This window comes from Ornithorhynchus anatinus, chromosome X1 (assembly GCF_004115215.2).
Source record: "Ornithorhynchus anatinus isolate Pmale09 chromosome X1, mOrnAna1.pri.v4, whole genome shotgun sequence".
NCBI lineage: Eukaryota > Metazoa > Chordata > Mammalia > Monotremata > Ornithorhynchidae > Ornithorhynchus > Ornithorhynchus anatinus.
Window position 1 is genome coordinate 10,058,127 of NC_041749.1, and position 18,230 is coordinate 10,076,356.

Consider the following 18,230-nt stretch of genomic DNA (forward strand, 5'->3'; position numbering starts at 1 on the left):
TGTAATGCTTAGTGGATTGGTACTCTATTTCATTTCTTTTCAGGTCAATTGAAACTAACTTGTTCCTACTACTGTCTGATGAGTATACCGTTTCACTGTGCCATTTCCTCAAATTGAAATCCTGTGTAAACTATTTCCTCAGGCTTCTTACTCTCTCAACACTGTGAAAATGTATATTCAAATGAAATGAAATATTCTTGGCAAGAAATGTTATAGGTTGAAAAGTTGTGAGTGCATGAAAAATAACTTGAAAGCAGCAACACTAATTTTCTATTACATAGTAATTTTTATTGCCGGGAAAAATGCTCTCCTTAAATCAAATTTATAATCTCTCCACATTGTTACCCCGAAACTTCAGTTTACAGAAAGTGATTCCCCCAGTCACCAAAGGAGACAATATGGAATTACTACAATACTCTGTAACATAATCAATCTGAAATGATTTTGGCCGTTCAGATCAGCTGGGGAAATATTAAACCTGAAAGACTGTGTTATTCTTTGATCCCTACTAGGGGGCAGACCAAGGTAGAATTGAATGCATTCTTCAATTGGCCTGATTTATAAATGTGACTATGAAAAACTGAATATAAATATCTTAATTTAATTTATTTTCATTAGAAAGCAGAAAGAGAGAGACTAGTAGGCCTCAATCACCCATTATATCGAATTGGTAATTAACAAAACAAACAAATCAAATCTGGCAGAGCTGAACTGAGTGATTGACAAACTATTTTAATAATTGGCAAAATATTTCATTGAGTTACTCAGAAAGGGATGTTCATGAGAGTCTAGAGTTTGTTTCTTTTAAGGCCTAAAAAGTGTATTTTGCAAGTTTAAAACAAAAACCTTTTCTGAGAGGGATTAAAAATGCAACACTGAATAATGAAGCTGCTACCAAAAAAAAAATAAAAATCACCTGGCATTTATTCACTCAGGTAGGGGAATCTCATAATGCTGAATATGGAACATTGGAAGTCTGATCAATCATCTTAAAAAAAAAATTGAGCACCAAGTATGCATAGAATACTATACTAAGCATTTGGGAAATACACTGTAATTAGTTGACAGGATTCTTGCCTTCAAGATTTCAATTCAGTAGGTCAACAGACACTAAAATCATTTACATAAAGAAAGAAGAATGAACAGGGAAAACATACATGGAGTGAGTGTTTAAATAAGAGTATTTAATTTATGTACATAATAATAATAACTATGATAGTGGTGTTTGTTAGGCCTTTATCGTGTGCCGGGCACTGTATTGGGAAGCAGTGTGGCTCAGTGGAAAGAGTCCGGACTTGGGAGTCTGAGGTCACGAGTTCGAAACCTGGCTCTGCCACTTGTCAGCTGTGTGACTGTGGGCAAGTCACTTAACTTCTCTGGGCCTCAGTTACCTATCTGTAAAATGGGGATGAAGACTGTGAGCCCCACATGGGACAACCTGATTACCCTGTATATACCCAGTGCTTAGAACAGTGCTCTGCACATAGTAAGCTCTTAACAAATACCAACATCATTATTATTATTATTATTATTATTATTATTACTGCACACTGGGGTATACACACTGAAATTGGGTTGGACACAGTCCCACATGGAGCTCAGTCTTAATCCCTATTTTACTTACACCTGAGGTTACCAAAGAACAAAGAAAAAGTGACTTGCCCAAGGCCGTACAGCAGACAATTGGCAGCCAAGTTTACAACTCAGGACCTTCTGACTCCCAGCCCATGCTCGATCCACTATGCCATCTGTGCTACAGGTGATTGATTGCATTTGTACAAGTATTGAGGATTAGATGAATTGATGTGGCAACTGGGGGATACAACTTGGAGAGATTTATAAATGTGATTTCTTAATCATACAGGTATTGTACTACGAAGTTTTCATTTTATGGCTAACGTTAAAGGAATTGAATAAATGTTCCTCTACAATGACCTACAAGTAAGAGTATAACATCCAACCTCTGGCCTGGAATGCCCTCCTTCCTCAAAACTGCCAAATAATCACACTTCCCCCTTTCAAAGCCTTATTGAAGGCTCACTTCCTCCAAGAGGCCTTCCCAGAATAATCCCCCCTTTTCCTTAGCTCCCCCTCCAACCCCCATCAGCCCAACTTGCTCCTTTGCTCTACAAGCCCTCCCCATACATTTATGTATATATGTACCTATCCATAATTATATTTAATTATATTGATGCCTGCTTACTTGATTTGATGTGCATATATACCTATAATTTCATTTATTTATATTGATGCTATTTATGACTCTTTGCTTGTTTTGATGTCTGTCTCCCCCCTTCTAGGCTGTGTGCCCATTGTGGGCAGGGATTGTCTCTCTTTGTTGCTGAATTGTAGTTTCCAAGTGTTTAGTACAGTGCTCTGCACACGGTAAACCCTCAGTAAATACAGTGGAAGGAATGAATGAAACTGCTAATTTTTTCTAGGTTGTTTTCTAGGCAAATTGTGCTTCTAGACATCTCTGCAAAAGAAATACTGATATTACTAATGATGGTGATATGTGCTTACTATGTTCCAAGCTCTGTTCTCAGTGCTGCGGTAATATAAGAATCATGTTGGACACAGTCCCTGACCCACATGGGGCTCCCAGTCTTAATCCCCATTTTACAGATGAGGAATCAAGGCTCAGAAAAGTTAAATGACCTACCCAAGGTCACACAGCAAACAAGTGGCAGAGCTGGGATTAGAACACTGGTTCTTCTGACTCTCAGGCAGGTATTCTATCCAGCCATTCATACCATCAGGGTTGGCTTGGGGCAATATTATCCCACTATTTACTACTTGATCAATCAGTGATATTTAGTGAACCACTTCCTGTGTATTAAAATACACTGTTGGAGACTGGTTCTTCATTATAATTTTAAAGATTTGTTTTTCTCTCCTTGCTGCTGTATGTTCCTTTCAAATGACAGTAAGTCAGTGAGCATTTAATAATAATAATAATAATAATAATTAATACTTGCAGTATTTCTTAAGTGTGTACTATGTGGCAGGCACTGTACTAAATCCTGGGACGATACAAAAATGAGACAGTGATCATCCTCATTTTAAAGATGAAGGAACTGAGGCACAGAGAAGTGAAGTGACTTGCCCAAGGTCACCCAGGAGGCAAGTGGCAAAGCTGGGATTAGAACTCATGACTCCTGACTCCGAGGCCCAGCCTCTAGACTGTGTGTTTAGCCTGTACTAAGTGCTTGGAATAGTACAGTATAATAATATGACAGACACAATCTGCAAGCTTACAGTTTAGAGGGAGGCCATCAGAACCTGTTTAGATATCCTGTCCTGTTGTAATTATAATAATAATAATAATGATAAGAATGCAGCACTGGAGTAGATACAGTATAAGCAGATCATCCAGAGTCCCTGTCCCACAAGGTACTCCCAATCTAAGGGGAGGGAGTAAAGATTTCATTCCCATTTTTTAAAGATGGGAAAACTGAGTCAAAGAAAAAAAAACAAATGATTTGCCAAGATCACACAGCAGACAAGTGGTAAAGCCAAAATTTGAACCCCTGTCTCCTGACTCCCTGATCTATGCTCTTTCCACTAGGCCAAACTAATGCAGACGTGTTTCTCTCGTGAATCAGTGTTTTCATTCATTTGTTTTTAGCATTTACTATATGCAAATAATTGTACTAAGGACTTGGGAGAGGACAATATAACAATAAACAGACACATGCCCTGCCCACAACGAGCTGTTTTGTTGTGCGATGCCTTGCGCTAGCTACATTCCAGGACCTTACTGCTGGTCTTGTCTATCATTTGATGTTGAATATGGCTATGGAGTAATACTGGTGAAACTATTCAAGCAGATGAATGTGCCTTTCTTGGTAGGCTGGGACACCACCTACGCATTAGGATCTCTACCCTTTAAGCACTTGACATTCACCCCACCCTCAGCCCTACAGCACTTATTAACAGTAGTATTTACTGGGAACAGAGCACTTTACTAAGTTCACGGCAGCATATAACACGACACAGTTGGAGGTCACGGCCCCTGCTCACAACAAGCTTCCAGTAGGCTTATGTACTACGTGTCCTATGTGCTCCCATTTTCCCTATCTCTAACTTATTCTTAATGTCTGCCTCCCCATGTAGATTGGAAGCTCAGAGCAGGAATCATGTCTATAAACTCTATTGCCTTATACCCTCCAAAGTGCATAGTATGGTGCTCAGCAAACAGTATTCATTCATTTGGTCATATTTATTGAGTGCTTACTATGTGCGGAGCACTGTACTAAATGCTTGGAAAGTGCAGTTGAGCAAAAGAGAGAGGCAATCCTGCCTACAATGGGCTCACAGTCTAGAAGGGGGGAGACAGACATCAAAACAAGTAAACAGGCATCAGTAGCATGAATGCAATTATAGATATATACACATCATTAACAAAATAGTGTTATTAATATGTACATATATACACACACACGTGCTGTGGGGGAAGGGAGTAGAGCAGAGGGAGTGAGTGGGAGCGATGGGGAGGGCAAGGGGAGCAGAGGAAGTGATTTGTAATTACCAGCGACCTAAAATCTTAGAAATATAGTAGCCTGCATACGATGACAGTCTTAAGATGTGTCTAAAGCGTTGCAGGTAGTGTTGGGTGGAAGATGCCTCTTTCCATTGCCTTCAGACTGAGTCAGTTATGAGAGAGGGAAACCAGGAACAACTGGGATTCATTGGGTCTGTGCCTGAGTATAAAGAGCACAGACTTGTGAGTCAGAGAATCTTAATCCCAGCTCTGCCACATGTCTGCTGTGTGACCTTGGCCAAGTCACTTAACTCAGTTCCCTTATCTGAAAAAAGGGGATTAAGACTGTGAACCCTACATTGGCCATGGACTGTGTCCAACCTGATGAGCTTGCATCTACCCCACTGCTTTGTTTAGTGCCTAGCACATAGTAAATGCTTAACAAATACTGCTCCTCTCCCGCCGCCTCCCCCCATCAAAAATCTATCCACATAATAAATTTATGGAAAAGCCCAACTTTGAATATTTCTTAGTTTCTCCAAGAGGTGAAAAATCTGAATTATTTATTATGGCTTCTCAAATGAAATTTATTGGCATTGCTAAATTTCCAGCTACTTCTCCTGCAAAACATCATTAGTGGAAGTTGTGGTTTTTTGTTGTTTTAAAAAGTAAATTAAAAAAAAATTTGAAAAACCACGTTTCGTTTATGAGTAGTGTACCTTGGGAAATGAGGTAATTTAAATTTTTTGGCCACTTGGTATGACATACGATATGGAACACCTAACTCGGTTAATAGCAATTAATAGTAGATTTAAAAATAAAAACGACTTAGAAAAACCTGGAAATAGAAATGCAACTCAGGATACATGCAACTATTTCCCAGAAATAAATGTAGTTTTCCTTCTCTTTTTACTACCGGCACATTTGGAAACCTATCACCCTTTAAAAGAGTAGTCTGCTATTTTCATAGTGCCCTTTTAAGCAGGTGCTGAAAGTCACACAACGTACCTATATATGTAATTTGGGAATGAATGCTCTATCCATTTGATAATGGCAATCATGAACAAAATGGTTCCCGATTACAGAGCGGCAATAAAGCCGTTCCTCCACAATTTCAAAGTCTAAGTTTTCCTACCTTGCTCCAACATCAGTCAGATGTGGATTTGGGAGTCGGAGGTCATGGGTTCTAATCCTGCCTCGGCCAATTTTCTGCTGTGTGACCTAGGGCAAGTCACTTAACTTCTCTGTGCCTCAGTTCCCTCATCTGTAAAATGGGGATTAAGACGGTGATCCCCATGTGGACAACCTGGTTACCTTGTATGTACACCAGCACTTAGAACAATGTTTGGCACTTAGGAAGAGCTTAACAGATACCATCATCATTATTATTTCCAGTCTCTCCATATCCTTAGTCATTTTGCAGTTTTTCTCCAGATTCACCTAACGGAGCACCATATTTGGCATTGGTTGATAGTATCAGTCCCTTTTGAAATCCATTATGGTCTGTGAACTTTGAGCTATGAAAAAAATCCTTGCTCATTTCTTGGCCAGCTCAGTCAAAATGCAAGATGTGACTTGGGACTTGTCATTGTGACTATTTCTTTTCATCCATCAATGACTAATTGTGTAGTTTCTTTTCTTTATTGAAAAATAAACATCCATTTTTTACCCTTAATCACTATTTTCTATTTCACTCCTAGATTTGCTAGATTTCCGCTATGTAACCCATATGTTTGCATTTGGTGTGTCTCACAAATACACTGTAAACACCCAAATACCCCCAGCTCCGTGAAAAGAGAGAGAAGTGCAAATTGTTTAGCAAGAAACCCTAAGACAAGGTATGAGATGAGAAGTAAGTCTATTAGAAATGGAAAAAAGGAACAGCTGATGATTTCATATTCTAATCCTGTTAAAGTGTTTTGAAAATTAATTCCCAGAGCATTTCTGTGAAGTGGAAAATAAGGGGCATCACTTCTATTAAATAATTGAAAGAATTAGGCCTCAGGCATATGTCAGAATTCAACCAAAGTTAGGGGAAGATTGGGGATTACTGCTCAGATTTGCTTCTTTTTTTAAAAAAAAATGGAATTTGTTAAGTGCTTACTATGCAATAAGCACACTTCTCAGCAACACTGGGTAGAAACCGACAAACTCATCAGGTGGGACACAGTCCCTGTCCCATATGAAGCTCATAATCAAATGAGAGAGAGAAAGCTATTGAATCTCCATTTTACATTTGAGGAAACTGAAGCACAGATAAAGGTTGAGTGACTCATACAGGGTCACACAGCAGACAAATGGCAGAGATAGGATGAGAACCCAGGTCCTCTGACTCTCAGGCCCATGCTCTTCCCACTATGCCCTGCTGCTTCCTAATTTTTTTTTTTAAAAAAAAAACAACTAAGGAAAAGAACAGCTCTGGGGAGAAGCTCTGGGGATGCTGCATATCTGTACTTACCCTAATTTCTGCTACACCCAATTGCCAAGGTTGAGGAAGGGGGAGGGAGGTGGAGGGAAACTGATGACCAGACATTCTCTCTAGTTCTGCTACCAGATGCTTTCCTCCCAGTTCTTTGCATTTTTTTTTCCCTCATCTGAAATGAAGCTAAATTGGGTCAAGTTAAATGATCACCAGAGAGGGTAGGTGGAGATTGATTAATATAGTGACATCTATTCAGTGCTACTAATTACAGTGCTCTGTACTGAATACTTGGGGCTGTACTACTTTGTTACAAATAACAATAAAAGGCTTACCTTGGTATTTTTTAAATAAATATAATAATGATTGTGGTATTTGTTTTTATTATAGTATTTGTTAAGCACTCATTATGTGCTTATTAAACACATTATTAATACAGACACTGTATTAAGTGCCAGAAAAGCTACAAGCTAATCAGGTTGGTTAGAGTCGATGTTCCACATAGGGCTCCCAGTCTTAATCCCCATTTTACAGGTGAGATAACTGAGGAACAGAGAAGTTAAAAGACTCACCCAAAGTCACCCAGCAGTGGTGGAGCAGGGATTATAACCCAGGCCCTTCAATCTCTCTAGCCCGTGCTCCATCCATTTGGCACGCTGCTCACCACATGCCGAGCATGGTATTAAAGGCCACACACGTAAGAACTAAGAGTAATCAATCACTTAATGAATGTTATTTGCTAAGCAATGGTGGTGTGCAAAGCATTGTAGTGTTTGAGAAAATACAATCCACTGGTGGTGGGAGTCACAATCTCTGCGGGCAAGGTTCTCACAGACTAAAGAGTAAAAATAATTATATTCCTTTAACACTTACTATGGGTCAAGTACTGCTTTAAGCAAGGAGAAGGTTAGAAAGAAGTAAATCGAGTTGAACACAGTACCTGTCCCACATAGGGCTAACAGTCTAAATAGGAGGGAGAACAAGTGCTGAATCAGAGATGAGAAAACTGAGGCACAGAGAAGTTAAGTGCCTTGCCCAAGGTCACACAGCAGACAAGTAATTGTAACTATGGTAGTTGTTAAGCACTTACTATGTTTGAGGCACTGTACTAAGTGCTGGGGTAGGTACAAGCAAATCCGGTTGGACACAATCCCTGTGCCACCTGAGGCTCACAATTTCATTCTTCATTTTATAGATGAGGTAACAGAGACACAGAGAAGAAGTAATAGTAATAATAATGTTGGTATTTGTTAAGCGCTTACTATGTGCTGAGCACTGTTCTAAGCGCTGGGGTAGACACAGGGGAATCAGGTTGTCCCACGTGGGGCTCACAGTCTTAATCCCCATTTTACATATGAGGGAACTGAGGCACAGAGAAGTTAAGTGACTTGCCCACAGTCACACAGCCAAGTGGCAGAGCTGGGATTCGAACTCATGAGCCCTGACTCCAAAGCCCATGCTCTTTCCACTGAGCCATGCTGCTTCTCCAGCATGGGAAAGAGTGACTTTCCCAAGGTCACCCAGCAAAGATAGGATGAGAACCCAGGTCCTCTGAGTCTCAGGCCCATGCTCTTTTCGCTAGGCCACACTGAGAAGGACAGTAAAATAAATTGCAGATATGGAAAATAGCTGAGTTTAAGGATATGTAGCGAAGAGCTGTGCAGCTAGGGTTTGGATAAATATTGACTGCTTTGATGGTGGGGTGAATATCAAATGTTTAGGGACTACTGATCCGAGTGAAGAGATGATGCAGAAGAGAGGGCGAGAGGGAAAGTCAGAGCTTAAGTGAGGGAAGAGTTGTGATTTTTGTAAGACACTGAAAGTGGGGAGAGTGATAGTCATAAGTAGGGGGAGGGAGCTCCAGGCCAGAAGAGACAAGGGGTTGGCATCAAGATAGAGGTACAGTGAGGAGGTTGGTATTAGAGGAGCGAAATGTCCAGGCTGATTTTAGAAGGAAATCGGAGAGGTAAGGTAGGAGATGGGAAAACTGATTGAGTGCTTTGAAAGAGATAACATCCCAATGGATGTGGAGTCTGATGGGCAACCACTGGAAGTTCTTGAGGAGTGGGAAGATGCTGACTGATCCAAGCAGCAAAATGAAGAACAGGCTCGAGTCGAGCAGTCAAACAGCCCAACAGTCTAGAGAGTGGAGCAGGGAGAGACAGGAGACAAGGAGGAAAACAAGGAGACTGATGCAGTTGTCAAGGTCGGATATGGTGAGTGCTTGGATCGGCAGGGTTCCAATTGGAGTGGAGAGGAAAGGGTGGATTGTAGACATGTTGTGAAGGTAGAATCAAGAGGTTTAGTTTGAATATGTAGGTTAAGTGAGAGATATGTTCAGAGTAAGGCTCAGGCCACAGGGTGGATGGTGGTGTTTTCTATAGGGATGGCAAAGTCAGGTGAAGGACAGGGTTTGAGCAGAAAAATGAGTACTTAGGTTTCATAAACCGGCTTAAATGGGAGATGAAGGGAAAATAGGCTGGGGATACAATCATTAATGTGTCCAGAGCACTGTACTAAGCATATAAAACAACACAGTACAATACAAAGAGTAGGTAGAGGTATTCCCTGCCCACAAGGAGCCTCCTGGAAGAGATATAGTTTTAAAACAGCTTTGAAGATGGAGAGAATCATTATCTGCCAGATGTGAAAGGAGAAGGAGATATGGACAAGAGGGAAGGTGTGAGCGAGAGACAGTAACGAGGATCAATGTGTAGAATGAGGTGAGGAGAGAGGCATGTGAGGATTCATGTCTATTTTGGTAATGGAGGTTCCAATAATAATTAATAATAATAATTGTGCTACTTGTTAAGAGCTCTGTGCCCAGCTCTCAGCATTGAAAGACACAAAATTTATCAGGTTCAACACAGTCCATGTCCTACACAGGGCTCACACTCTTAATCCCCATTTTAAAGATAGGTAGCTGAGGTCCAGAGAAGTGAAGTTACTTGCTCAAGGTCACAGAGCAGACAAGGAGCAGAGCAGGGATTAGAACCCAGGTACTTCTGACTCAAAGCCCATGCTTTATCTACTAAGCCACACTCCTTCTCAGTTGCTGCCACATCACCATTTCAGTTGAAACCTCCTGCTATTGCTTAGTGGACGGACATCTATACCTTCTTTAAAAGTTAAGTCCAGCTCAATAATTGAGTGAGCTTGAGTGCTGTAAAGGTGACAAGCTAACTGACCCGGGATCTCATTAGAGATGACCTTGTGTTGCTTCAAGAGCGCCACGATCCACTTAGATCAATAAAAAGTCACATCTAGACAAGGGCAGAAGACTGCTATCCATTAATGGAAAGTGAAGGAACCTGGATGTAATTGCTTAAGCCACAGAATGTCATCAAGTTTCTTTTTGAGTTAGGACACCTATTTTTTTTTTGCAGATGTGGAGAGAGAATTTTTTTCAGGTCAGAAAATGATCCAGGAGCTAGTTTCCAGTTCTCCTAAAAGCTGGGCATACTCAGTCATTGCAAGTTAAATTCTAATAGTTGGGATATCTCTAACTGTATATCACAGTCCTCAGCTTCAGTCACTAAATTGTATTTGCCTTCCATCATTTGATTGTTTCAGATAGTTCATAAGCCCAAGTCCCACAGTTACTAAGACAGTCTCCTTGTCTAAAATGAGTATTGAATGGAGCCACAATGAGCAGGCTTATTTTTTTAGAGAAGGAAGGTTAGTAGTGTGGTTGACAGTGATGGGAAAGTCATAGGGAGGACAGAATTTGGGTTGCAAGATGAGGATTTACTGAATGCTAAGATTGTACCCCATGCTGGGTGTATCAGATGTAAAGATCAAATACTTCCCTGGTCTCATATGGGGTCACAGAAGACTGTAAGCTTGTTGTAGGTAAAGGTAAAGGTATCTGTTTACTGTTGTTGATATAGATCTATCTATCTATAAAATTAACAATTACTGTATAGAATTAACTATCTATCTATAGAGAGAGATATGTATAGATATATAGATATATAATATAGATATATATTTAGTACTAACAACTGTGTGTGTATATATATTATATATATATAATTATTATTATTATTATTAACTATGTGTGTGTGTGTGTAGTATTGACAACTGTATATATATATATAGTATTAACAACTTTTACGTGTGTGTGTAGATATGTGTGTGTATATATATATATAGAGAGAGAGAGAGAGAGAGAGAGAGAGAGAGAGAAATATATATATATATATTAATTATAGTTAATACTATTTATCTATATACTGTTCTAAATACTGGGGTAGATAGAAGATAATCAGGTTGGACACAGTCCCTGTGCCACATAGGGCTCACAGTCTTAACCCCATTTTACAGATGAAAGAACTGAGGCCCAGAGAAGTTAAGTGACTTGCCTAAGGTCACATTGCAGACAAGTTGGTAGAGCCAGGATTAGAACTCAAGACCTTGTGACTCCCAGGCCTATGCTCAATCTTCTAGGCCATGCTGCTTCTTGTGTTTGTTATAGTGCTTTCATTACTAAAGTATTCTCATATTAATTAGTTCATTTCAAACCCTTGCAATATCCCTGTTAGATATGGGAAACAAGGCAGGTATGACTGCCCCCATTTTACAGTTGGGGAAATTGAGGTACAGAGAAGTAAAGTGATTCGCCCACAGTCACACAGCAGGCTAACAGAATGGTAGGACTCTAACCAGCATCCTCCGGATTCTAGACTGGCACCCTACCTCTACGCCTCACCACTTCCCTTATTGTTATATTGTACTATCCCAAGAGCTTCGTACAGTGTTTTGCACACAGTAAGTGCTCAATAAGTATGATTAAATGAATGAACTAAGAGGAAGGGACAACAGGTATTTTATCTGTATCATATAGATTAGAAAAACTGAGGCATGGAAAAGTTAAGTAACTTGCAAAATGTCACGCAATAGGTATGGGGCAAAAGGTATGCCTAGAATCTGGTTCTCCTGAATCTCAGTCCTAAAATCTTTCCACTCGACCTCGTTGCCTCTCTAAACTCATATTAGCTAAACTTTCTCTGTCACATTTCTCCAAAGAGAGAAGGATACCTATAGTGTTAAAAAAAAAAAGTCTTTGGAGACATTCCTAGAACAAAATGACTTTCAAATTTCTTTCATTGAGCTCATGGATCAGCATAATGGCTTTACAGCTCACCTCTAGAGTTATAATTCTATTTATTTGGGGATTCTTTTTTAATCAGCTTCCTAAGAATCACCTAACATTCATCTTCAAAATTGCATTAAAAATTATAAGCAGATGGTATTCTAACCTCCTGGCTACAAAACCTCTATACCTTCAGCCTCCGAGAAGTAGTTAGCATCAAATTAAAATATTCAACAACCTTCAAAACTTTGTAATTATTCTGTAATGGTTTATCTTAAAAAAGAAGCAAGAGAAGACATATCCATATGTGCTCTTTGCTGACTGGTAGTAGTAGCTGAATTTAATGAATACCCATTTGGTGTAGTGCACTGTATTTTCTTGAGAATATAGAAAAGGAAAATGACACGCTACTTGTCCACAAGAAGCTTACATGTTAGTGTTTGTGAGAGACAAACACTAAAATACAGACGACTGAGCAGCTTGGTCTAATGGGTAGAGCACTGGTCTGGGAATCAAAAGGACACAGGTTTTAATCCCAGCTCTACCATTTGTTATATGATCTTGGGCAAATCATTTTACTTCTCTGTGCCTCAATTACCTCATCTGTAAATTGGGGATGAAGACCGAGAGCCAGGTTATCTTGTGTCTACCCCAGGATTTAGTACAGTGTCTGGCACAAATTAAACTCTTAATAATAATAATAATAATGCTAGTAATAATATTGTTGGTATTTGTTATGTGCTTACTATGTGCAGAGCACTGTTCTAAGCGCTGGGGTAGATACTGGGTAATCAGGTTGTCCCACGTGAGGCTCACAGATTTCATTCCCATTTTACAGATGAGGGAACTGAGGCACAGATAAATGAAGTGACTCACCCACAGTGACACAGCTGACAAGTGGCACCATGAAAAAAAAAATCAACCCAAAATTAGTGATCAAAAATAAAATGGACACACATACCTAAGTGTTAGGATGATTTAAATAATTTTTGTAAGTTGTAGAATTGGACGTTAGGTATAATTATGGGGAGAGTTAGGGTCTGTCTGCTGTGGGCAAGGAAGAAGTTCCCAGCTGGGAAAACAGCTTTAGCAAACAGAGTCAGGAGAGTGGAGAACAAGATATAGGTAAGAAGTTAGCTTGAAGAGAACTAAGATAGTGAAATAGGAATAGTGGGTGAGGAAATAGGAAAGGTGTGGCCAAGTGGTGAAGAGCCTTGAAACAAACGTCATTGGAATCTGCAATACCCATCCGTTAGCTGATGGTCAGAGAGCTGAGGGAGGCTGGTAACTCAAACAAGGCTGTGGTGGAGGGTGTTTGGCATCTCCCCAACCCTAACCTGCCCATCCCCTGCTAACTCCCTGGGCCAGCTCAGAGGTTCCACGATTTGATTGGGGACCAAAGTTGGATCTCAGCTCATAACCATTTTAAGTCCCCTAGATATTCTGGATTTGAAGCAAGGTGGAACGAGGAGCAGAAGCAGAAGCGAGATGGGACAAATGCATTAATTGAGGGCCTCTTAGAAGCAGCGGCATGTCCTAATGAAAAGAGCACGGGCCTGGGAGTCGGAGAACCTGTGTTCTAATCATGACCATTTTCATGCCATTTTACTGCTGCATGACCTTGGGCAAGTCAATTAACTTCTCTGGTCCTCATTTTCCTGATCTGTAAAATTTGAATTCAATACTTGTTTTCCCTCCTGATTAGACTGTGAGCCTCATTTGGGACAGTGACTTTGTCCAATCTGATTATGCTGTATTCTTCCCAGTGATTAGTACAGTCCTAGGATATAGTAAGTTCTTAATACTATTATTATAGTGTAGTAAGTGCTTGGAAAGTACAAAACAAAAACAAACAACAAAAACAAAGAAGTGGTATTCCTTGTCAACAAGGAGTTTACCCTAATGGGAGAAGTAGACCTAAAGAATATTTATAAGTAGAGAGATTGAAATGAATATTGAACAGTTGAATGAAACAGAGCAAGGAAGAGGAATAGAGGAGAGGGAATAGGGTTAAGATAGGGAGACTTTTGCCCACTGTCCACTGAAATAATTTTTGCCAAGTATTTTCCATCTTGTACTATGGCAACTTTATGTTGTAACCTCACAACAATACAGGGAAAATTACTTTGACAATAAATGGGAAAAAAATCTATAGACTTTCAGGGAAATTACATATCCAAAATTTCAATGCTTAATTTTTTTTTTTTTTCCTTAGGAATTACAAGTCATCCTTTGCTTCTTGTTTACCATAAGAACTGGGTTTGCGAGAGAAGCACACAAGTCACATTGCACTCTGGGATTTTAAAAGTCAGTCTCAGCTTGGCACAAGGAGGTTGACCAGTTTAATAATAACAATAATAATGGTATTTGTTAAGCACTATATGCCAATCACTGTACTCAGCAATGGGGAAGATAGAACATATATCAGAAACAGTACCCAACCCACACAAGGTTTACAGTGTCAGTAGGAGAGATAATGGATAATTAATGTCCTTTAACAGATAAGGAATGTGAGGAATACAGAAGATAAGTGATTTACCCAAGATTGCACCACGGGCATGTGACTGAGGCAGGATTAGAACCCAGTTCCTGTGAGCCGGATATCCAGTTTTCCAAGCCGATCCCAATGCTGGCACATTAGTTAATTCTTTATAATTGTGGTATATGTTAAGTGTTTACTCTGTACTAAGTACTGGGATGGATCCAAGAAATTTGGATTGGACAGAATCCCTGTCCCACATGGGGCTCACAGTCTAAATCCCCATTTTACAGACGATGTAGCTGAGGCACCAAGAAGTTAAGAACAGTGCTTGGCACATAATATGTGCTTAACAAGTGCCATCATTATTATTATCATTAAGTACCTTGCCCAAGGTCACATTGTAGACAAGTGGTGCAGTGAGGATTAGAACTCAGGTCCTTCTGACACCCAGGCCTGGGTTCCATGCACTAGGCCACAGTGCTTCTCCATAATCATCTGCTCTAGAATAATTTACAAGGTGTTTAAGAGAGCCTATTAAAGCCGGGACTGTCGCAGCTAGCATACATGAGTAACCTATCTTGAGTTACCTAGGCCTAAGTGGGAGGAAACTTTTCCCTAGAGTAGGATAAAACTTGGCCCAATTAAAATTCATATATTCTCTCACCATTCATTAAGGTAATCCTAAAACTAAATGAAAAATATCAGTATTTTTAGAACACAAAATTCTAGACCTCTTTCAAAGTCCCCTAAAATAAAGGTTCTAACATGGCTAAGAGAGAAGCAGCAGAAGGTTCTAATTCCAGATTCACCACCTGTCTACCATGTTACCTTAATTCTCTGTCACTCAGTGACCTCATCTGTAAAATGCTAGGCAGTGCTTAGTACAGTGCCTGGCATATAGTAAGTGCTTAATGAATACCATTAAAAAAGGTTGTCTGATAGCACTGCCTTTAAAATTCCCCATTTTGTATGTACCCACGATATATGGTTTCCACAAGCCATAAATCCAAATCTTGTCCAGTAACTTCATCCACAATTTGATAGTTCAGTGATGCTAAACATCTCCACAAAAATCTATGGACTCCTCTCTACCTCAAACCCAGCACAGCATAAAAATATTCTCTTTTGCAGGATCAAGGGTAATTTTTCATTCTCACTCCTCTTAGGCAATATCATTTTTTAAAAATATAATGCTGACACTGAACGGGAAAAAAGCATGACACTATTAAAAGTGTCATCTTTTTTGTAGAAGACATATAATCCAATTTTCTTTCTAAAATATTAGAGTGGTGGAAATAGATGTACTTGAAGCCTACAACACGGTAATCTAGTTCAATTTCCCAGTTTGGCACCTTAATTCTCGAGGACTAAAGTGGAGTACAAATTTTAAACTAGAAGAGTGCTAAGAATCATGTCAGTTTAGGAATGTGAAACGGCACTCTTAGGTTCAACTTGCCCAAAGTTGGGTTTTTAATTTGTTCATGTAAACAGGGCCAACAGATATGAACTAAATCCCCAAAGAAACATCTAATTTTATCAATTGCTTTCAAGCGTGGCCTAGTGTGGAAAGCAGGGACCTAGGAGTCAGAAGGAACTGGTTTTTAATCCTGGCTCTGCCATTTGTCTGCTGTGTGACCCAGGGCTTGTCACTTAATTTTTCTGTGTCTTTTACCTCCTCTGTAAAATGAGGATTAAGACTGTGAGTTCCATGTAGGACAGGGACTGTGTCCAACCCAATTTGCTTATATCTACCCCAGCACTTAATACAGTATCTGGCACATAGGAAACTCTTAAATACCATAATAATCATTATAATTTCAAATCACTTTTCTCACAAAATTTTTGCCTGAAACTTACAACAAGGAGGAAAGCTGACTGAATTTTTTTACCTTCTGATGGTCCTAATGAGCAGGAAGAATTGCAAATGAGAAAACAAGGAGGAACAAGATATAAGGGGCAACTGCAATTTTAATCTCCAAAATCAATCCCTTCATATCCATATACTTTGATTTTAAAGATTATCTAAAACATCCCATATGTTGATGACATTTAAAAATCATTCTAACGAATAATGATTAGGTTGACAACAATGAGGACAGACTGAATATAGATCCTTGGTTAAAAAAAAACAAACGGGGCAGGAGTAAAATTATTTATAGGTCTTTTGAATTAATAATTAATAAACTCACTGCTTAAACCTTTCTGAACCTTAGACATGGTTTCCATAAAAATAATTAACAGGGACAACATATTCTCTCTATCCACATGTTCTATGGTACTCCACCTATTTGCAAAAAGTGTATATAAACAAAGAAGTGTCCAGATTCTGGGAAACCTAAGGGGAATAAGGTTGTGGGAAAGAAAAGGCAGGAAAAACACACTGAGAAGCAGAAAAGAAGGGCTTTGGGCAAGCTTAACTAGGAGTTGGTAACCACTGGAAATTGAAGCAAAAGCTAACTCCCTGAGTCAGAGTACAGTGCCTGGTACGGTCTTCATCTCACGTTAGAGACCCAGAAATAACAGAAGAGAGACATTTTTCAGTCCCATAATTGAAGTGCAATTTTAGACGCGCTCTTAGATATGATGATAACATTATTTACTCCACCAGTTTTTTGATCCTGTTGGAAAACTGTTTTATAAAGACTTTTCCTGAATTGCACATGCTTAAGAGGCAGTGAAGGGAAGAAGACAAAGAATCCTGCACTACATTACATTAGTTGTCAGGTTAGCAAACAACCTTAAAATTTAAATGGAACCATATTCAATTATATGGAAAATCCTTAATCAGTCACTCATAACAAGTGGTTAGAACAGTGCCTGGCACATAGTAAGAGCTTAACAAATACCATAATTATTAAAACTACGATTCTATCTATATAATTCTAGTTTTAGGGGCTGTTCTCAGCATTGCCTTGCAAATCAGATGATTTAGGTTCTAATCGCGTTTCCACCACTGTCCTATTGTGTGACCTTGGACCTCTCTGGACCTCAGGTTCTCATCAATAAATGGGGATTTAATACCTGCTTTTTCTACCTACCTAGAGTGTAAACCCCATGTAGGACAAGAACTGTGTTGGAGCTGATCATCTTATATTCCAGTGCTTAGTACAGTGCTCGATGAAAAGTAAAACACCATTATATTGTTCTCTACCATCTAACCATTTGTCAAGATTAATATCCAAATAGCCATAAAAGCATAAAGCCATAACAGACCAGTGGTCCATTCATTTCAACATTCCATTTCTGACAATAGCAAGAAACTTTTCCAAATCCTTTCAGGTCTACCTGATTTTCTGCTTCCAATTCTACATAAGTTTTCCTTAAGTTTCTCTTTAAGTGGGTGAGCTTTCCATTTGGTGAATCGTTTAATAACATTTGTCTCTGGGATTTTTGGATTGTCTAGGTTATTTGCAGGCAGACATTTCACCAGTTCATCAAAAATAATAGGGCATTAAGCAGTAGGACACAATAGATTGGGCCTTAATGAAAAATTTGATATTAACATATTTAAGGGCAACAACTTGAACCCTCCTAAGAAGAGCTAAGCCAGTACAGAATTAAAAGACAAACTTAAAAGAATGAGGAACAATCATTATAGATCTCAACTTTTCTTTTGTTTTTGAAAGTGTTAAACTTATTTCTCAGATACCTAAGTAAGCTACTGTTCTTGTTTCCCTGTCTTGATGCAGAGGACACAGTTCACTAAGACTATTGGCAGGTGTTCATGTCAGCAAGTTGTTTTTTTTTTTTT

The 18,230-nt window shown here is 39.2% G+C and overlaps 1 protein-coding gene across 1 annotated transcript in view; it reads right to left on the reverse strand.

The window, feature by feature from the left end:
• CSMD1 (CUB and Sushi multiple domains 1) overlaps positions 1–18,230 on the reverse strand; it is a 1,410,881-nt gene that overhangs the window by 1,049,576 nt on the left and 343,075 nt on the right. The gene's annotated exons all lie outside the window — the stretch shown is intronic.